This window comes from Sciurus carolinensis, chromosome 12 (assembly GCF_902686445.1).
Source record: "Sciurus carolinensis chromosome 12, mSciCar1.2, whole genome shotgun sequence".
NCBI lineage: Eukaryota > Metazoa > Chordata > Mammalia > Rodentia > Sciuridae > Sciurus > Sciurus carolinensis.
Window position 1 is genome coordinate 117,947,965 of NC_062224.1, and position 21,746 is coordinate 117,969,710.

Genomic DNA, 21,746 nt, shown 5'->3' on the forward strand with positions numbered 1-21,746 from the left:
AGAGGAGAACGCAGTGTCGGGCGCTTATTGTCATCCGCTGACTCTCCCAGAGCGGAGTGATTCTCACCAGGGCTGGCGGAGGGAGGCCCGGCCCTGGCGGTAAAGTCGGCAGAAGCAGCGCGTGGGAGGAAAGCACCGGGCACATTTTCCTGGTGGAGCATTGTCAGGTAGAGGCAAGGCCAGGTGAGAGCTGAGGTTCCCTGGGGTCGGGTGGAGAACCGAGTGAAGAGCGCACTCTGGCAGGCGGGACCGCCGCGTCCTCTGGGGTTACACAGGGGTGTGGCGGGCGTCTCCGCCCCTGGCCTATCTGGGCCGCGCCTTTCCCTCACCCACGCTCCTGCAGGGATCAGCGGTGCAGATAATTGAAAGCCCGGTGCCAACAACGGCTCTGTGGCTGCTGCCAAGTTCCCAGCCTCGCGCGGCCGTGCCAGTCGGGCGTGGCGGGCGCATCACAGAGCAGCCGGGGTGACCACAGCAGCTGTGACCTATCGGGCCCTCGCTGAGCGCAGCTTAATGATCGCGGGTCCAGTGATCTCCTCACTCCCTCACCGCTGACCCTGTGAGGTCGGCACGATTTTCTCGCGATGGTGATGAGGAACTGAGGCTCAGCAGGTCGAGTAGCGCTCCTGCTCCCCTCCCCGACTGAGCCCGGGACACCAGCTGCACCACCCTGCGGCCCGCGAGTGGCTCCGACTGGCGCTGGGGTTCCCTGGAACCGCAGCTGATTCCACTGCTCTGCTCTCCAGGGAGACCTCCAGGCCAAACATGGCTCACACGCTCCCTGGACCTGGCTGTCTCCTAAAATCCCAGCCACTCTGGGTAAGGGCGGCACCAGGCGCCACAGGCGGCTGTCCCTCGTGGCTCCCAGAGACGCTGCCCGCCTTGGCCCCGTGACCTCCCGCTGGCACTGCCCCCCCCCCCCCCCAGCGGGGCCGCTCACCCAGCGCCCTCTGCCCGCCCCAGCGGTGCTCCTCGTGCGCGCTAGGTGGCTTGACCAAGTGTCCTGGCCTGCGGGGCTTGGTGCTCTGCGGGCCGTGTGGTGGCCGCAGCCTCCAGCCCCCACCTGCCCGTTTCTGTGCCAGCGCCCTGCTGGCCTCTCCAGCTCCCAGGCTTTCTCCTTTAATTTTTAATGGATGTTCATTTGCTCTAGCTGGTTGCGCGTGTCGGTAGAACGCATCCACAGGCCTCGGTAGGTCGCACGCAGATGGAGCGCGGTCCCGTTCCTCCGGTTGCAGGGTGGCAGGATCACGTGGGTCCTGCCGTCACACGCGCACACCAGGTGATGCGTCTGTGTCTCTCCCTGTCATTCCAGCTCCCGGTCTTGAGGTATCCCGACAGAAGCGCATTGTTACTTAGCAAAGGGCTCCTCTCCCCTCGAGCTGCCCTTCCTGAGGCGCGTCAGGTCGAGCTGACCACAGGCATGGACGGTGGGTGCGGAAGGCCAGACCTCCCGCCAGTGCAGTGCCGGCTCCCCTGCGGGAGGCCCCCTCCCGCCAGCCCTCGACCCCGCGCATCTGCCCGTCCTTCACACCGGGCCTGGACAGCACCTCGGCTCCCAGCCTCCAGCTCTGCGCATGTGCTTTCCTTCGTTCTCTTGGTCAAGGGAGACTGTTCACCTTGCAAGGTTCCATCCACCTGCTTTGTCTTTCCACCAGGCTCCCAGGCAAAGGCAGGGCGGTCCCACCCGTGGTTTTCAGTACCTTGCAGTGTGTGATCTGTGTTTTCAGTGAATTCGATCAGTGTGCCTTCTGTGCAACGAGCCTCGGAGCAGAGGCGCTGAGGCAGATGCGTCCGTTTTCATCACCAAGCTTGGCCCCTTGCCACACGGCAGAGGCCTGGGACAGTGGAAGGGAGGCCCGGGGCCGGTCCTGCCCTTGTCTTGTTGTAGGCCGTTTCCAGTCCTCAGGACGCACTTGATCTCTCCCCGACGCCCAGGAGGAAGGAAGAGGCTCCGCTGCTGAGACGCTGCCACATGTGGAGGGAACGTCACAGACCCAAGAGGAGAGGCTGCGACCTGGCGGAGGGGCCGCGGGGCTCCAGCACCACGGAGTCCGAAGAGGGTGGCCTGGCCTCCTGGCAGCTCCCTGCCTCCTCTCCATCCATGCCTGCGTGGTCAGCACCCTCCAGGCCACCCCAGCTTGCAGACGGAAGGTATTTCCACGCCTTCCGCTCCTCAGTCCTCATCCACCTGGGGCTCCTCTGCCTGGAAACAGACCAGGAGGAAGCACAGGTGCAGGGGGGGCAGAAGGAGCCGAGCAGGAGGCCTGGGCGGGGAGGGCGTGGGCGGGCGGGTCGGAACAGGCCCGGAAGGCAGAGCGCAGCACCGGCCGTGTCTCGCGAGCTCTGCACTCGCCGTCCGTCTTTTCTACCTTGCACACGTATTCTCGTGTGCAAATTCTCTCCCCACTGGTCTCTGCTGGCTTGTGTTCCTGTTGGAAGGGGCAGCTCGTGGTCCCCAAGTCTGTTCTGTGCCTGCCTCTGAGGTGCTGAGCAACTCTGAGCAAGACACAGGCTTAATACAGAACGTTTTCTCCCTCATTAAACAATCAGACATGCTCTTTAAAAATACAGGTACTTTATAATTTTACATTTATGTGAAAATGGAGTTGGACTGTAGGTGAAGACAGGCAGACCTGGGTGTCCTTCAGAATGCCCAGAAGATAGCAGTGCAAGACTGCTCCGCACCTTGCTGGGCTGCTCCGGGCGGCCATTCCTCGGCCTCTGTGGACCCACCAGGTGGGCCGGCAGACCTGAAGTCCTGGGGTGGACACCACAGGAGCCGCCTCTGCTCCCGAGCTCCACAGGGAGGTGGGAACAGCCGAGCTACACAGGTGGCCCTGGTTTCCAGTGGGCGCGCAGGGTCTCAGGGTAAACCGGGGCCTGCCTCCTGCCTGTACCCAGCTGAGGGGCCCGTGACCAGCTCTGGCCGACGGAAAGGCCGCGACTTTGGCATTCTGTTCTAAAGGGAAGGAGGCTCCCTCTGTCCTTCTTTCCCCTGTCCTCTGGCTGGATTGAGAGTGGAGTGGAGACACGTTTTCACCACGTAGCGAGGGTGTCGTTTTCAGATGGGGAATTAGGAGGTCAAGGAGCCTGGTCCCTGGTACTGTGGGACCTCTCTTCCTGCTCCGATCTCAGATGCCATGCTCCCTCGGCCTCAGCTCTACTCCGGGCTGCCGCAGTGGAAATCCCAGGGGCTCCAGCTGCGCCCTGGCTTCTCTCTGTCTCTGGTCCTGCCGTCTGGACACCAGAGGAGCACGTCCAGTCAGTGCACATGCAGCCTCGGACAGCGGCTGGCCAGTCTCAGCCAGCAGGGCAGCGACGTGGGATAAGTGCTCCTGCCCACCCTCTCTGGGTGGACAATGCTAGGACACGTTCTGAGTGTGTCTCTGAAGTTCCTGCAAAATCCAGTCCTGGTGACCTTTAATTTAATGACCGGTTACGGATGCTCTGAAGACAGCCAACCTCAGGGACAGGGTTAGAGCAAGCCGGTGTCGAGGGCAGTGTGTGGAGCGACCCTCATCCCGAGCAGCCCCACCAGAGCTGCAGGGCAGGGCTGTGAGCCACATGGGGGCTTTCTCTTTGGCACAGCGCTGACGGGAGAGGGCAGGGACCCTGGGCCTGGAATAGGGAAAAGCATGCCAGTGGGTTTGAGAATCAGGAAGCTGCACGTTCCAGGGAACACTGAAGAAAAGCACCCGGGCCCTCACTGGGGACCAGCATCCCTTTCGTGAGCAATTCTCAAAACACAATAATTATAGCGAATGCTTCAGAAATGCTCATCATCTGTAAAACTGCCCCTGAATGTCCTCATGCAGGAGAAACTAGGGTCAGAGTTTGGTCTGCCGTGAGTGGAGAAGTGAGTTCCCATCTCAGAGGAAGACAGCTTCCTCACTGGAGTACTTCTGGCACTCAGCCAGTAAGAACCGGCGAGGACCGAGCTGACCTTCGTGGACCTGAGGACGTGGGGAGGAGCAAACCCTGTGGCTACACAAACCAAAGGCAAACTCGAGATGTGCACACTCGGGAGCTAGCGGGATGGTCCCAGTGGTTTTCTGACCTGTGGACTTTAGAATCCTCTGTGGTCACCTGGAGCAGCCCTGCCCACACCACCTCGCCCCTTAGGACTCACCCAGCAGGGGCTGCTGATGGTGTTGTGCTCAGACCCGAGGTGGAGGAACCGAGTCCCCACGCAGCTCCTCTGCTGGACCCCTGTGGGACCAGAGAATCCCCCAGACATGCGATCCTGAGCCACGTGGCCCCCTTGGTCAGCAGCTCCAACAGCCTCTGCCACGCTGAATGTGACTTGCTCTGGAAATGGCCCGTGGACGCCCACTGACGGCAGTGACCATTCCTTCTACAGACGCCGTGTGGGCATGCTGGCCCTGCCCTGGTGGCCAGCACTCCATCACCCGCCTCAGGCGAGGCCAGGTGCTGAACGCTGAGAGGGCCTGGGTTGCCTTGATGTTCCCCAGAAACATCGCACCAGTCCACTGCAGTAGTGGCCTAGAGGTGCTGCTGGCTGGGCACAGTGGATGAGTGGGAGAGCCTCGGGGCCTAAGACACACACATGCCTGGGGTGGTGACAAGCCCCACCGAGCTCCAGCGTTTCCCAGGCCTGCCACACTGGGAGGGTCCGCAGGGAGTCCGTAGCCGGGACAGGGATGACCAGCACTCACATGCCTTGGCCTCCTGGGTGTTCCTCCAAATCTCCAAGTGGAGCTGAAGTGTCCTTGGAGCAGTTCTGATGGGCGGCGCCTCTCCAGGCAGCCAGGCCATGACAGCTCTGACCTCCGCAGCCGGGGGCGGGCTCCTGAGTGAGGGCAAGTCTGGAAGTCTCCCTCGCCAGGTTCTGACACATACAAGGCCCTGCGCAGAGGCGGTAGCCAGGCTCCTGGACTGCCTGTCCCCAGAGCTGTGGGCTGGACAGACTTCCGCTGTTCGTGATCTCCCCAGCCCGTGGTTCCAGGTGGCAGCAGGTGGACCAAGTCTCCTCTTTGGATCTTGGAGGTAGCACATGCCAGGTCTGGAAGTGTTGCTTCTCCCAAATTATTGGCTCATGAGCTGTCAGTTTCAGGTGGGGAAGCTCTGGCTTGGGGTTCTGCAGCAGGCCAGGCCTTTGGTAGCCAAGAGGGCTCTTCGTATGCTTGCTCAGTGGTGAACTGGCGATTTCAGCAGCCGTCACCCAGTAAGGCTGAGGGAGGCCCTGCACCCCAGATCTCTCAGCAGTGAAGGCCGTGGTTGCCCTGCCCCAGGAAAGCAACTGGCATCAGGTGAGGCACCAGGCGAAGGGGACCACAGAGGGCAGGGTAGAAGGAAGAGGTTCCGAGTATCCTTAAGGCCCCTGGACCAGTCACCGCAACAAGACTGAAGCTGGCTTCACTGGCCTTGGTGATTTGAGCTTTCCAGCCACCTCCCCGAGACTGGCTCACAATCTGGGGTCCACGTGCCTGAGCACATCCGTGTGACGTAAGGGTGGACGGACGCGTTGGGCACCAGAGTCTGCCCACCCTGCACCCGTTGTCTCAGCAGACCTCAGAAGGCTGCGTCTTCTGTTCCCTCACACACCTGGGGGGACCCAGCAGAGTCCTAGGCAAACAGACACCTGCTCAGTGTAATTTACTTGATGCTCTGGACCTTTCCTCCACCATCCTCTTATGTACTTAAGCAATCCTCCAATCTAAGAAAACAAATATCTTCCAAACGATAAGTTAATCCAGACAAAACAAGAAGGGTTTATAGTATTAAAATAAAGATTTCTACCAAGTGCATCGGCAGAAACTTGGGGAGAAGACATGGCTGCTTGCCACAGTGGCTGCATCAGGGAAAACGGTGATGCTGTGCTGCTCTTGATTCTTACTCAGCTGGAAGACTGACATGCACTGCTTCCTGATTGATTGCATCAATTCCTATGTGATTAATCATCAATAGGGACAAACAAGTCCACAAACAAAAGTCACTTAAATATTAACTTTTACTTGCTGTATTTTTCATTATAATTGTACATGTCAGTATTATTTCAATAAATATTATAAAAATTTTGGCTTTCTCTGTATGTAAAGTTGGCATTTTGTTATCATTTAATGGGTGAAGGAAGTTTAGCCATCTACTGCCAATCGTACTGATTGGCACAGTGGTCCTTGCAGCCACACCAGGTGGAGCAGGAAATGCCACCAGGGCCACTGCTTGGAGCTGTCCCATCACCCTTGAAAGTCTTTGGGACACAGACCTCTTCAGACGCTGTGGCCGGAGGTGATGTCCTTCCCTGGAGAAGGAGCCATGTTTGTCTGCTACATGCCACAGGTGGCTCTTGGGAGGGAGGGTCCCTGGGACACCACTGCCTCAGATCATCTGCCTCCGTGAAGTCCTAACGTCACCGTGTTCTGGGGAGGGTGGTTCCCGTGCAGTCAGCTGTCAGAAGGCCTCTGTGTGCCAGAGGCTGCCAGGTGAGCAAACAGGTAGAAAGGGTTTCGAAGAGCGGCCACAGCAACTGAGTGCAGCCCACTGGCAGGGAGCCCTCTGAGCCCTGTGATCCAGGCGTGGCCAGGCCAGAGCAGTCGCGCACCCGAGGGGGCAGACACGGAGTCAGACCCCGTGGCCTGGGTCCTGCGCTGGCCTCCTGGAGCTCACGGGACTTGGTGCAGTATCTCAGCCCCTTGTGCCGTTTCTTTTCCCGGGTGTTGAAGGTGACAACACAAGCCGCTCACGGGGTGTGGGAGGATAACCTGACTGACGCATGTCAGTCATTTGGAACAGGGCCTGGGCCATCCTGAGGACTCAGCAAATTTTACCTTAAGAGGGTGAATTACCACCACTGATCTCCTCAGAGCCCACCTCTGGGCCACGGAGGGGAGGAGTGGCCGGCTGGGGCAGCAGGGGCCATGCCGAGGGGTACAGCTGACCCTGCCACTAGCCAGGCTGCTCTTCCTCTCCTTCTGCCTCTCCTCGTTCCAACCATGCAGTGCCCCCAACCTGACCATGTGCTCGTGCTGATGGGCACTGTGTAGGGGCTACTCAGCAGGTGTGCAAGGTCCTCTCAGCAGGTGTGCAAGGTCCTCTCATAGGTGTGTAAGGTCCTTCCTCTCAGCAGGTGTGTAAGGTCCTTCCTCTCAGCAAGTATGCAAGGTCCTCTCAGCAGGTGTGTAAGTTCTGCTCATCAGGTGCCCCATGTCGCACACTCACACGTGTCCTCTCGCGTGCCTCACGTTGCACTCTCACACGTGTCCTCTCGCGTGCCTCACGTTGCACTCTCACACGTGTCCTCTCGCGTGCCTCACGTTGCACACTCATATGCGTTCTCTTACATGCCTCATGTCGCACACTCACATGTGTCCTCTTATATGCGTCACGTCACACACTCACACGCGTCTTCTCGTGTGCCTCACGTCGCACACTCACCCGTCCTCTCGTGTGCCTCACGTCGCACACTCACGTGTCCTCTTGCGTGCCTTCTGTCACACACTCACATATATTCTCTTAGGAGCACCTTTTGCGTGCTTCACAGGTGCTTGTTTCCACGTCCTCACAGGCCTCACCTGCACGTGTGCGATCACAGGCGCCTGGGCACGCAGCCCATGCCGAGCACAACGCGGCCTCTACGGAACACTGCACAGCACCCTTGTTAATTTTCTCTAGTGTAATAAAAACCTAACTATTTAACTAGGTTTTAAAACTTCTAATCTGTCTGTTTCTCTGCATTTCAAACCTATAAGAACAAATGAGCCCTTCATTCATTTTCCAATTTCATGAAGAAATATTTAATGAACTGCTGCACATTCCACGGCCAAACTGGGAATTTACAGGTAACCCAACCCCTGCCCTCAACCTGCTCGTAGCCAAAGGAAAGAAATCCTAACGGCACTTGGATGCGAGGCATTGGCACCCTGATCACAGTCGGCCGTGTGCCAATGGGGAGAGTCGCGGCCCCCCAGGGCTCAGGAGCGCCCCCGAGGCCGAGGGGTGGGGTCTCGTCTTCGCCACCAGGCAGGGTGAGAACGATCCCTGGCAGGCCGGCCCCATGGAGACCGCGGGAAGTGGCACCGCTCAGCCAGACTCTGGGAGCTCAGGCGCCATTCCCCTGCCTGCGGCCGCTGCCCAGGTGGGTACGTGTGCCTGCTGGGCTGTGGAAAGCAGCGGCTAACTGAAACGGCAGTCTCCATGGGCCCGGCAGGGCTTCTGTAAAGCAGTCCATGATTGCCTGAGGCGTGCAGAGCCCCGTGGAGGCTGGGCGTGGACTAAGCCATGGAGCCATCTTCGCTTCCCCAGAGGCCACGTTCGGGTCAGGCACGGTCACTGTCTGCCGTTGCTCTGGGTCTATCATCGGGTCACCCAGGCAGGGGGAGAGACGTGACCAAGAAGTGGCTGCAGCAGGAAGTCTCCTGCACTGGTCAGCAGGCTCCCCTCCTCCGGCTCAGGAGCAACCTTGGCCCAGTGCACTTACGTGAGTTTGATCGAGGTGGAGGATGACGCCATACCCGCGCATCCCTGGCGCTCTTCCTGGGCACGGCAGCGTGCACACCTGCTGTGTCTCTTATTTCTAACTGCTTCTGACCGTCTCCCATTTACCGTCGCACCTGACTTGATGCTAGGACCTCCCACCCTCGGCCTCCCAGCACCAGCATGCCCTCCTGAGCCGTCAGCTCCAGCCTCCCTCCAGACACGCCCACGTCATCGCCCTGGCTTCTCCAGTGAAGGCGAGTCTCACCTCAGCGCAGGACAGGAAGCAAGCTGGTCAGTAACAAGCCATGTGGACCTGGAGAGCGTTCCCCTGGGCGAGGCCTCGCTGTCCACGGAGACAGCAGCCTCCCACAGACCCGCAGCGTCCGCCCCACCCACTAGAACACCTCCCTGCTGACGTCCCACTTGTGAAGTGGCCGCCAGCAGCCCACGTCCCCTTCAGATGAGGAACTGCAAACACAACACCCCGTGGCTTTTCTCGCTCTCAGATTTGTTCTGTGGCCGACGTACGTTCCTAACGTGCTTGCCTTGGACAACCGCGCCTTAACAAAGCTCTCGAAGTTTCAGGCTCCACTGAAGCATTGACCCCTCAGAAATGCTGGGCCATCTCTCCCCGTCCCACCCTGGGCACCAGCCTCAAGTCCACTGCCCCCGTGAGGTGAGCCCCTGCCCTCCAGCCGGCCAGGAGGGCTCAGCCACCTGCCCAGATGCTGCCTCAGGACCACGATCCCCAGCTTCAACTTGCACTGCGGATCACACCAACCCAGCGCGGCGCTGGCCGGGAGGCCAAGGGGGAGAAGAGAAGACGGACACACACCCGCAGATATGGCCATCTGATCTTTGACGATGGCGTCAAAAGTGTGCATGGGGGAAAAGACAGACTTTTAACAAATAGTGCTGGAAAACTCGCGATCATAGGCAGAAGAATGAAATCTTCCACCCTGAACAAAGTCAACTCAATTATTTTGTTTATATTTTTTTCCCTTTTTAAAAATTTTTATTTTTACAGACTGCATTTTGATTCATTGTACACAAATGGGGTACAACTTTTCACTTCTATGTTTGTGCACAATGTAGATTCACACCATTTGTGTGATCATATATGTACACAGGGTAACGATGTCTGTCTCAGTCCACCATCTTTCCTTCCCCCACCACTTTAGCCCCATTTTCCTTTACACAATACAAAGTTAAAAATCAAAATATGGGCAAAAGGATCAAACCCGTTTCAAAGACCAAGAGCACCTCCATTCATTCATTTAGTACTCATCAAGTGTCAGGTATGTGCTGAATTCTGGCCATACACATTTCGAATGAACAGCATGAACAAATAACACTGCTATAAATCAGACAATCTTTGCAAGACATGCAGAGACCAGGCCATCTAGTTTTAATAGTGAAATTGTATCTAATGATGTCAAAAAGTCTTAAAGGCAAGGACAAAAATCTGTTGCGAGAACTTTGAGTTCTCTGACTTTTATTTCTACAAGTAGAACTCTTCATTTCTTTCAAGGTACTATTTGTTTTGGCAATATTAGCACTAGGTAAATATTGTTAAAGAATTAAGTTTCAAAAAGATTTCTGAATTTGATTCGTTTGTGACTTACATTTTTGCTTAAAACTTAAGAATGTGAAATTTCTCCATTACAGTATTCCTCAACATTATTCCAAAACATTCCAAGTATATTTGATGGAATATGGTAAAACTAATTCATGGCTAAATAAATGTGGAAAATGTTAACATCTTTGGTCTAATAATGTGAAAGACATATCTAAATTTGTTTATTCCATGGTTCTCTAATAAATTAATAGTGAATCCAAAGAAAAAAAAGTGAACTCAAAATGGATCCAAGACCTAGGAATTAGACTAGAGGCTATGCAATTTTGCTAGAAGAAAATGTAGGATTAACTCTCCGATTTATGGGCAAAGGCAAGGACTTCCTCAATAGGATCCCTAAAGTTCAGGAAATAATACCAAGAATGAAAAAATGGTATGGCATTAAAAATCTTCTGCAAAGGAAAGGAAGCAAGACTATGAAAAGAGCCTATGGAATGGGCCAGCTACTCCTCCAACAGAGGATTAGTATCCAGAATACATAAAGAACTCAAAAATCTTATCGCTCAAAAAACAAATAATCCCATCAATAAATAGGAAATGAACTACACAGACAATCTTCAAAAGAAGAAATGCAAATGACCAACTAATATATTTTTAAAAGCTCAACAGTTTTAGCAATCAGAAAAATGCAAATCAAAATTACACTGATATTTCACCTCACACCCGTCAGAATTACAGTCATCAAGAAAACAAATAATAATAAATGCTAGAGAAAACACAAAGAAACACTTTTACACTGTTGGTGAAACTGCAAATCAGTACAACTGCTATGGAAATCAGTTTGAAGTTTCAAAAGACCGTGGTGGAATCACTACATGACAGCTATCCCACTCCTTGGCATCTATCTTAGAGAACTACAGTCATCGTACCAGCAACGCACACTTACCCACGTTCACAGCAGCACAATTCACAGCAGCCCAGCTGTGGAACTAGTCTAGGTGCCCATCGATGTATGATGGATATAGAAAAGGCAGTATGTACACGTGCACTTGTGTGTTTCTGTGTGTGTAGGGCAGATGTTGTGTTCAGTCATGAAGAACACACTTATGACATTTGCAGGAAAATGGATGGAACTTGAAAGAATTATATTAAGTGAAATGAGCCAGAATCAGGAAGTCAAGTGTCATGAGTTTTCTCTCGTATGTGAAGGCTAGAGAGGAAAAGTGGGGAAAAACACGTGGGAAAATCTCATGAAAATAGAAGGGAGATCAGGAGCGTAAGGACAGAAACCAGGGGAGGGAGAGGAGAGACACGCGGGAGTGAGACTGACCCAGTCCTGTTGTCCAGTGGTCACCGTGAATGAATATGCAACAATGAATCCCACTGTTAGGCATGATTGTAATGCACCCACAGAGATAAAAAATTTTAAAAACTAAAGAACGAAGCTGCCTCAGGCGGTTGATTTCATCAGACTTGTTTTTATTTCAATCTAGAAAGCGAAAGGTCACGAGGATCAGGTAGGATCAGGTAGGAGGCCTGAAGAATCCCTGGGGAATGACGCTGAAAGAAGGAAGGAGGGAAGGAGGGCTTCGGGCTCGGGTGGAGGAAGCCACCAACGCAGCCCTACCAGGGGCGCCTGCAGACCAGTCAAGGAGCTCTCTTCCTTGAGGAGGGAAACTACCTAGGGCTGTCGATGGGACCAGGGGCAGACCTTTCCATTGGTGGTTGTAACAGGTGCGCTGAAAGTTGCACGACCACCCAAAATTGTGACTCAGACCAAGTCTGAGGATGGTGTCAAAAACAAAGAGACCTTAGGGCAACGTTCAGTGACTCACTGTCCTGGAGCCTCCCCTCTGTGGAAGCTTCTCCTGGAGAGGCAGAGGCCCCTGACCTTCTGGTGTCCTCCCCTCTGTGGAGGCCCTCTCCTGGAGAGGCAGAGGCCCCTGACCTTCTGGTGTCCTCCCCTCTGTGGAGGCCCTCTCCTGGAGAGGCAGAGGCCCCTGACCTTCTGGTGTCCTCCCTCTGTGGAGGTCTCTCCTGGAGAGGCAGAGGCCCCTGACCTTCTGGTGTCCTCCCCTCTGTGGAGGCCTCTCCTGGAGAGGCAGAGGCCCCTGACCTTCTGGTGTCCTCCCCTCTGTGGAGGCCTCTCCTGGAGAGGCAGAGGCCCCTGACCTTCTGGTGTCCTCCCCTCTGTGGCCCTCCCTCCTGGAGAGGTGGAGGCAGCGGGGCCTCCTGAAGAGTAGCATACTGCCCAGGTCTAGTTTTCATTCTCGTGATCACGTTATGTGGAGCCAGACTGTGTCTTGGTCCGGGAGCTGCAGAGCCTCTCTGTGCTGGAAGCAGTGAACCGTCATGCTGGACAGGGTCAAGTGCCAGGGAACTTCAGGTCACCTCTGGGGTCTGAGCATCGTCTCCAGAAAACAGCCTTCAAAATTTAGGGCCATTCGTTAGTCAGAGCGTCATAAGGAAATGAATCCTGCCGACCACCTGCGTGAACAGGGCTGCGGGTCGGGCCCAGCCAGGCTGCAGTTGAGGCCCTCAGCAGAGGCCCAGCCAGGCTGCAGCTGAGGCCCTCAGCAGAAGCCCAGCCAGGCTGCAGCTGAGGCCCTCAGCAGAGGCCCAGCCAGGCTGCAGTTGAGGCCCTCAGCAGAGGCCCAGCCAGGCTGCAGTTGAGGCCCTCAGCAGAGGCCCAGCCAGGCTGCAGTTGAGGCCCTCAGCAGAGGCCCAGCCAGGCTGCAGTTGAGGCCCTCAGCAGAGGCCTAGCCAGGCTGTTCCCAGGTCCCAGAGCCACGGAAAACGGTGAGGCACCAGGTGACTTGTGCCAGCCAGGAGTTGTGGGATCTCACCACACAGCAATGGAAGCCCAGTGTGGGTTGAGTAACCCTCGCTGGAAGCGCTGGGAAGCCCAAGGGTTGCATTTTTCAGATACTTTCTGGTTTTGTTTTGGAATATTGGCATAGACTTTGCCAGTTGAGCATCTCTAATTCCAAAATCCCAACTTCGGATGCTCCAGCTTTTGAAGGTGTGTCCCCCTCGGTGTGTCCCTCCCGCCTGTGGATGCCCGGGAGCCTGCGTCTGCCGGGCTCTGCCTGCTCCTCGCCATGCCAGGGTGTGTCCACGCTGTGGGCTCCCTGAAGGTCTCCTCTCCACCCGTCCCCGTCCATCTGGCCTTTTCTTGCTTGTACTTCTCCAAATCTACATCTTCCCATTCCTGTGTGATAGTTTTCATCGCAGATGTTGCAAATCACCACAAATTTGTTGTTTTAAAGTGATGTAGATGTTTCATCTCAGGGTTCTGAGTTTAGAAATCCAAAGGGCAGCTCAGGGCTAAGTCCCAGGTTCTAAGGGCCCTCTAGAGAACCGGGGGTCGGGGGCCTGCCCCTCCAGCTTCCCCTGTCGTCCTGCACAGCGTGGGCTGCTCCCCTCACCCATCTCTGGCTCTCCCCCCAGGGGCTCTGGTGATCATACCCAGCCCCCGGTGAGCCAGGCCAGCACCCCCACTCGGACTCCTTCTGAACCCCGACGCTCCGGCAGAGCAGCACTAGCATGGGGGAGACGCCGAGGTCCTCTGTGTGTGTCTTCTGCCGTCCCAGCACGCAAGCGGACTTCTAGACGGCCACTGCAGGCTCCCTGGAGCTCGCTGCTCAGCGTGCACAGTGGTTAAGAGTCGATCCTCACGGGAATTTGTACCTTAGACCGTCTAAAACACGTGGAATGTTTACATCTAAGGGATGCCCCTGGACGCAGGAATTTCCTGGCACCGGGCAAGTGTGTGAGAGAGACAGTTTAAGCAAGGAGTCATTTAATGGCTCACAAATCACACCGTGAAAGTGACTGCTTGCTCCATGTACTTGTAGAAATGGCTCCCGGCTTGGTCTTCATGGTCCCCTCGGTATTATTCTACTGCCGTAATACACAGGCTAGTGGTCTTGGGGTCCGTAGCAGGGTTGTTGGCAGGGAACCTGGAGGCTCCCAGGCAGGGGGGAGTGGTTGCCATGGGCCGAAAGGCCAGGAGGGCTGGGTGGGCCCAGCCTCTGATTTCCTAGCGTCTCCAGACCAAATCTCCTCGAGTGGCTTTAATCAGCAGTGGTTGGATTTTTGCTGTTACTGTGTACGCTCTCGCGTGGGGTCGCTGAGAACACACTTCTGCAGAAGCTCGGTGTGCTGTTGGCGAGCGTCTGGAGGTCCGTGGCTCATGGCGTCCTGTGTCCAGGCCTGAGACTGAAAACCAGCCAGGCGTCAGCTCCGAGCCCTCCTGGAACAGACGCAAACTCTGAGCCAGCACCAGGAACCGCAGACTGGTTTATTCATCTTGAAAAACGTGTGTCCTCCCCCACGGTCCGGGGGAAACCTGCCCGAGGTAGTCTTTCTGTTTTCCTGGTCCTGTGATTCACAGTTCTGAGAACCGTCCTGTAGGTCATTGCTTCTGCTCCCTTATTTTTTTAATCTGGCCATGGTTGTCAAGAGAAAATTAATCTTTTGCAGCCAAATGAAATTTGGGCTTCCCAGCACTAGCCACTAATGAAAAATGCATTAATGGCAAGCATCAGAAACCCTGGCTCTCAGTTCCAGAGGGTACATTTAAATAATTCTATGAATATAGATCAATAAAACTAATTTACTTATAGCCTTTGTGTGCAGCATTCACATCTGAATAAGTCATTTGTATTACAATGTTTTGTATTAATTTGTGGCATCTATTGTTTTACATATTAAATTAATCTTGGCCTTTAGACGAACTTCATACATGATGTTAGAATGCGGCGCTTGGCTTCCGTGTCAGTAGTGCTGCGATTTCTCATGCAGTCTGCTGGCCTGCATGTCCTTTGAAGGCTGGGGAGGTCCCAGAGGGCCAGCCTGGAGAAGCAGGTTAAATTGGAGTGAGCCGGCATTAGCATCCAGGCCCCGGCCTGCAGCTGCCCTTCAGGGGCCCAGGACTTGGGCTGGAAGGGCCTGGGGTGGGCTCTGCCTCCCTAGCCTGAGGGCCGCAGAGGCTTCTCCTGCCTCCAGCACCGTCTCCTCGAAGACCCCTGCCTATTCATCAGGGAGGCGCTTAGAGTCTCTGGTAGCTGGGTGTGTGGACACCAGGTAAAGTGGGGTCGCCGGAGCGGCCTTGTCAGTCCTGGCCCCAGGGAGAGCACGGTGGCAGGGTGGACAGAGAGCGCAGGAACACTGCCCAGCAGCCCGTGCTTCCTGGTGTGCTTCTCTGGGCCCCTTTGGCCATGGAATCTTCTTATTTTTATTTATTTTTATCTTTTACAGACTGCATTTTGACTCATTGTACACAAATGGGGTACATCATTTCATTCTGTGGTTGTGCACGGTGTAGATTCACCCCATTCGTGTCTTCCTCCATGTACGTAGGTGGGACGTCTGTCTCGGTCCACCACCGTTCACACCCCATTCCTTCTGTATGAGCTAAAGTCCCTCCACCCTTCTCCCGCCCCCACGCCCATTCTGTATCATCATATAGATTTCTATAGACATATGTCAGGGACAACATTCAGCCTTTGGCTTTTTGGGATTGGCTCATTTCACTCAGCATAATATTCTCCAGTTCCACCCATTTATTTGCAAACGCCATGGAATCTTCAAACAAAGGAAGAGGGGCTGTTGGCATCCCTCGGAGCTCCGTGCTCACGCGCAGTGGGTGTAAGACACCGCTCACCAGGGTCGGGAGGCAGGTCAGAACTCCACCCAGCTCCTCCCGCCAGAAGAACAGAGGCGCCCGCCACCCACCCCAGGGCCTCCTTCGCGCAGGGTCCTCGTGGATCCTCCCGGGTCTCCCTCTCCCGGGTCAGGTGCTGCACCTGCCCCAGAGCAAGCTCGGGCCACTGCCAGAGCCAGACCTAAACAAGAACTTCCCGAGGAGCAGGTGTCTGAAGGCCCGGTGTTTGAGGGGTTTGTGGGGAAGTGCAGGGGCGCTGTGAGCCAGCGGCCTTGGAAAGCTGCTCTGAGGTCAACAGAATCTCCTCAGTGCCTCCCGGGCTCAGCTTGTGCTGACCGCAAGCTCACAACCCAAGCAACGCAGTCTCCACGTATTGAAAGCCTGTTATTATGGTGGTTGCTGTTGCCAAGAAAGACGTCACGGGAAGAAGGGGAGCCCCTCTCCTGTCAAGGAGGGCGCTGGGACTGCAGGAGGGTGGGGCCCAGCTCCCCCTGCCACTCCCCAGGCCAGAGGGAAGCAGAGCCACCCAGGCCTCTGAGCACTCTCCTGTCCGCCACAGGCCGTCTCCCGGCCCCAGTGGGCCCGTGCGTAGCCAGAGGGGAGGGGAGGCCAGGCCCACCCTCAGGGCTGAGTTGGAAGGAGAGCCTGGGAGTGAAGCTCTGGGGCCACAGGCCTCGCTGGCCCTTCATCCCACGCGCAGCTCTGCCCCAGTCCATCCGTGAGCTGGTCGCCGGCGCTCGGGGGCAGGGAGATGCTAGCGCCTGGGGTCCAGGGAGCAGAGCCTGCGACAGGTCCCGGCCGGAGTCGGGTCCTGCTGCTGGGGCCTGGACTCCGAGTGACTCTGAAGGAGCCGCCTGCCTCCACCAGCATTCGGCTCCACAGGGCACGGAGTCCGTCTTGCGGGCAGATGAGAAGAGGTGGCAGAAGGGAAGCGGAAGGGCAGCGGGCTGCCACGCTGAGACAGGGAAGAAAGGAGCGCGAGGGGCGCAGACAGAGGCAGAGGGCACTGTGGGGTGCAGCCCGGCTCTAGACCAGTGAAGACCAAAGACAGAGAGGGTCAGAGAGGACTGGATGCCACGGCAGCCCCGAGTGGGAGGGTGGGCCAGCAACACAGGCACACAGCAAATGCAGGGTGGAGTCCAGCGAAGAAGGGCGTTCCGTCGGCCTGGTGCGGCTGTGACCAGAGCAGTCCAGGAGAACGACTCGGAGGAGGAGGAGCTGGACTGGGCCCAGGGTTTTGGAGGTCAGTCCAGGGATGGCCTGCCCATCACTCTGGGCCCAGGGCAGTGGCACGTCATGGCAGAAGGGCCTGGAAGAGGAAAGCAGCTCTGGGAATGAAGCCCGGCCTTCTGCGGACGGGGTCTGTCGTGGGCAGGGGCCTGTGCTCTGGGACCAGCAGAGCTAAGCCCCTCGGGCCTCCAGGGGCCCTGGACCTGGGCGGGCACGCGTTCCATTGCTCCTCTCTGCAAACCCCAGGCGGGAGGTCTGCTCCTGTGCGCGGCCCCTGGTGGTCTTCCTGAGTCTGAGCCACTGGGAACTGTCAGCTCACACTGTTCCTGACAGTCGTGTGCCTGTGAGGTGCAGAGCGCTGACCTGCCCCTGTGCCCCGACCCGGAGTCCAGTAGCCTTGGCCACAGGGGCGGGAGGAGAACCCCGCACTCGACATGTGGGGCTCAGAGGCGAGATAGGAGGTGTGCCGAGCTACTCGGGGCCTCGCGCTCTGGCCTGCCCCGCACACCTCAGGGCTGCAATGGGCAGCTTCCCGGGGGCAGCACGGGGGTCGCCCCTTCTCCTGTTTCCCTTCAGTTCTAAAATCCTGCCTTTGTCACGAATCACTGAGTTCCTGGCCACCACACAGGACCCGTCGTCTCTGCAGAAGCTACTGCCAGCACCAAGCCCACTGCTGCAGCGTGAGAACCGGACACACCCCACGCCTGTCCGGTCAGCGTCCAGGCCGGACACATACCAACAGAGGTGGTGCACAACCTCCTCCTGATTGCCACGGCCGTCACGCTGCAGACGGCTGGAGGCCAAGAGTCCCCATCCTGCGTCCTGTCCTGGGTCGAAGTCCTTGGCTTCCTGTGACAACTTTGGATCATTCACTGCAGCTGTGCAGGACGCACAGGCAGGACAGACGCTGGACACGGAGGACGTGGTGCCTTGCAGGGAGCCCTCTCCTTCTCTCACGGGCTAAGGAGAGAGCCGCTTCTCCACACCCTCTGTGAGGCCGTAGCCACCAGAGCTGGAGCACGGGAGCCACACTGATGGACTCACCCTACACACGAGTCCGAAAGCCCCTCACGCTCCCCACGGGGGTCACCAGGCAGGCTCCGGTCCGGCCACACTGGAACCTCGGCTTCAGTGACTCAGGTGTGCTAGTGGTAGGTCAGCTGCTGATCTGACCTGGCCTCAGTTTCCCTGCTGCGTTCAGGGTGGGTCAGCTGCTGATCTGACCTGGCCTCAGTTTCCCTGCTGTGTTCAGAGCTGATCAGCTGCTGATCTGACCTGGCCTCAGTTTCCCTGCCGTGTTCAGGTGCATCTTTTTCTTCCTCTCCCACAGCCTCCCTGGGCGTGTGTGGCTCACACTGCCTCCTACTGTGCAGTGCAAACAGAAAGGGGTAAGGAGGAACCATTAAGCTCAAGGGAACCAGGCGTTTCTGAGCTTGAAACCTGCAGATGACAAACATTGGTACGGTTAAGAAACGGTTCAGGGCTGGGCTCCGTGGTAGAGCGTGTGCCTGGCGTGCGTGAGGCACTGGGTTCCATCCTCAGCACCACATATCAATAAATAAGTGAAATCAAGGTATTATGTCCATCGACAACTAAAAAAATATTTAAAGAAGGAATGGTTTAAAGGCTGAACAGAAACCGTGTGACCGCGGCACGGCCTCCATGGACAGCTGGGCATGTCTCTGGTGGACCCCGCCTTCTCTGCAGCCAAGGAACGCCAGTGGTGATGGTGATGCCCATCTATGTGTGCTGGACTTTGTAAAAGTAGTTCATTATTTTTCAGTGAGACTGGAAAGGCACGTGTAGAAACCCTGGGAGGCAGTGGACACGTCCATGGTGCCGTTGGGGTCTCACCAGTGTCTATTCATGGCAAATGTATCAACTTGTACTGAGTACCTGTCAGTTTGGGGTCAATTTACCTCAGGAGGCAGACAACTATTTTTAAAAGATACATTCTAATTGTCCTTGTGGTTACTTGTATTCACATATTATTTTAAATTGTGTGCTTTGATTTACATAATTAGAAACTTTCCCAGATTTTTCCCTATTTTAATTTAATTCCTTTTGCCAGAGACGTGTTTTATATGATTTAGATGCTTCACAACTCTGAGGAAGTGCCGTCACCCCGCGTCAGGACCATCCTGACCTGTCCACACGCATTCGGAGAGACGAGCCTGCTCCTGTTGTTGGGTGTCGGACGGTCTAAAGGTCAGTCAGGCCGGGTGAGCTGGTGGCACTGGGTTCATCGCGCTCTGTGAGGATGCACGAGGGATTCTGGAGTGCAGGCGTGGACACAGTCTGCCTTCTCCGTCAAGCGCTGACAGGAACACGATCGCAGCTCTACGACCTGGGCTTGTCTCTCTGCCTCCTCAACAAGAATAGTCCGTGCATTTTAAAGCTCTGTTATCCAATGCAGATGAGTTAAAAATAAAAAAAAGCTCTGTTATTATGCAAACATTTCTCGTTGTGCAGCCCCTTGACGTGCTGATCCCCTTAGTAATTTGGATTTTGTTTTTTTTATCTGACACTTCCTTTTTATGAAGTCTACTTTCTCGGGTATTGCTATGCCAGCTCCATTTTTCTACTGATGAGCATTTCCATGGTATGTATTTTCAAAACTTACCTTTAATCTGCTTGTCTTTGTGTATTTAGATTTGGTGTCATGTTGATAGCATTTGTTTAGATCTTATTTTTTTTTACATTTTATTTTTCATTGGAGTACATGGGCCACTCGATATACTTACCAATGTGATTAGTTTAAATCTTCCATTTTGCTATGTGCGTTGAACTTTTCCAATATGCTATTTGCTCCTCCTTTCTTCTGTTTTTCCTTCCTTTTTTTCCCCCCTGCTTTTTGATACTGGGGATTGAACCCAGGGGCTCACCACACCCCCAGCCCTTTTTATTTTTTATTTTGAGACAGGGTCTCACTAAGTTGCTTAGGACCTCACTAACTTGCTGAGGCTGGCTTTGAACTTGGTATCCTCCTGCTTCAGCCTCCTGAGTCGCTGGGATTGCAGGCATGGCCACTGCTCTTTGTTCTTTTTAGAAGAATTAGATGTATTTTAGGCGTTTTCCTTCCCAGCATTGACTCACTGGACATCCTACTTTACTTTTAGTGTTGCTCTGGTGTGGCCAGGCCCTCCTTGACTTCGCCTTCAGACCATACCAGGGCGTTTGCACACAGCGTGAGAACGCAGCGTTTGCACACAGCATGAGAATGCAGCGTTCGCACACAGCATGAGAATGTCCTGTCTGTCTTGCAATGCTCTCTCCCACCACGTGCTTTTGTAGACTGCCACAGGATCAACCGCCTTCTTGGTTATCTGCTTTGCAGTCGGCCTTCCAAGTGAGTAGAAGGAGTGGACCGCCCAGCGTTGGCCGACACTTGCAAACCTCTGCTGCTCAGTTCTGTCTGCAGATGTGGATCCAGATGATATTATTTCCCTTCCACCTGAAGACTTTCTTTCAGCATTTCTTGAGGTGCATACTTATTGGGAATGGATTCTCTCATTTTTGTTTGTCTTACAATGTTTCTATTTTACTATCCTCACTGAAAAATATTACTGTTCAATACAGAGTTCTAGGCTGATGTTCCTTCTCCCACGATTCCCACAGTCGGACTCCATTGTCATCTGGCTCACATAATTCTGAGGGAGAGGTAGGCTGTCACCTCATCGCTGTTTCTCTGAAGCACTTTGTACATGTGTATCTTTTACTATGACTGTTTTTAATATTATTTAATATTCAAATTATCATTTATTTTCTCTCTATTGTGAGTTTTTAAATCACTTGTTTGGTGTGAATTTTAAATTTTAATACTATTTGTGGCTCATCAAGCTTTGGGATATGTGGGTTTGCAGTTTTCATCAAATTTGTGAAACTTTTGGCTTTTATATATTTACATACCTTTTCAGTCCCCTTTTCTCCTCTCCCATGATTTCAGCTGTACCTGTCACAGACTGTGACCTGCTCATTAGGCTGTGCTCACTTCTCTATTCTTTTCCTCTTCATTTTAGACAGCCACTGTTTCAGGTCTGTGGCCCTTTTCTTCTGCAATGCTGCGAAGCCTTTTGTGACATGAATCCATTCTACCCAGTGTGCCCTAAATTTTCCAGTTGCATTTTAATCCCTAGAATTTTCATTTAGACTGTTTTTATACATTCCCATTTTCTTTTTATCATGTTATATCAAACCTCCCTTCTTCACATAAAAAGCATATTTAGAGAAACTACCTTACCTTCTTTTGCAGTTAACTCTCCACCTTTCTCTTTTCTGACCCTGTTTCTGTTGATTGTCTCCCTGTGTTAACACATATTTCTGCTTTGGTGCTTTCTTGGTCATTCTTATTTGGAAACCAGACCTCTTTAATTCTGTTGTTGCTGTTGTTGTTCTTCTGATTTTAGACTATATTCTAGAAAACTGCTGAGCTACCTGTTATTAGGTTGGTTCTTTTAAGTATTGCTCCTGTGCTTTGTTAGGGCAAAACTAGGGCATTCTTCAGTCTAGAGCCAATTTATTCCACTAACAAGGCACTACCTTTGTGACATGCTGCCAAATGACCCAAGTCTTACAAGGCATTTGGTGAACAGTTCTTGAAAATATAAACTCCTCTTGGCTCTCTCTGCACTCTAAAAAAATCAGTATACTATTTTCTAGCTGTTGTTTGCCTGTGCACAAGTGATATTGTTTTCCCCATGTGACCACAGATGACCATTCAATCAACAACTCAGTTAGCCCTCTGCCACTTTCCAGAGCTCTCTACAATTTCCTTCTTCTCTGGTACTCTCTTTCGAAAATCCTGCTACCTTCCCCAATGCCAGTCTCTGCCTCTCC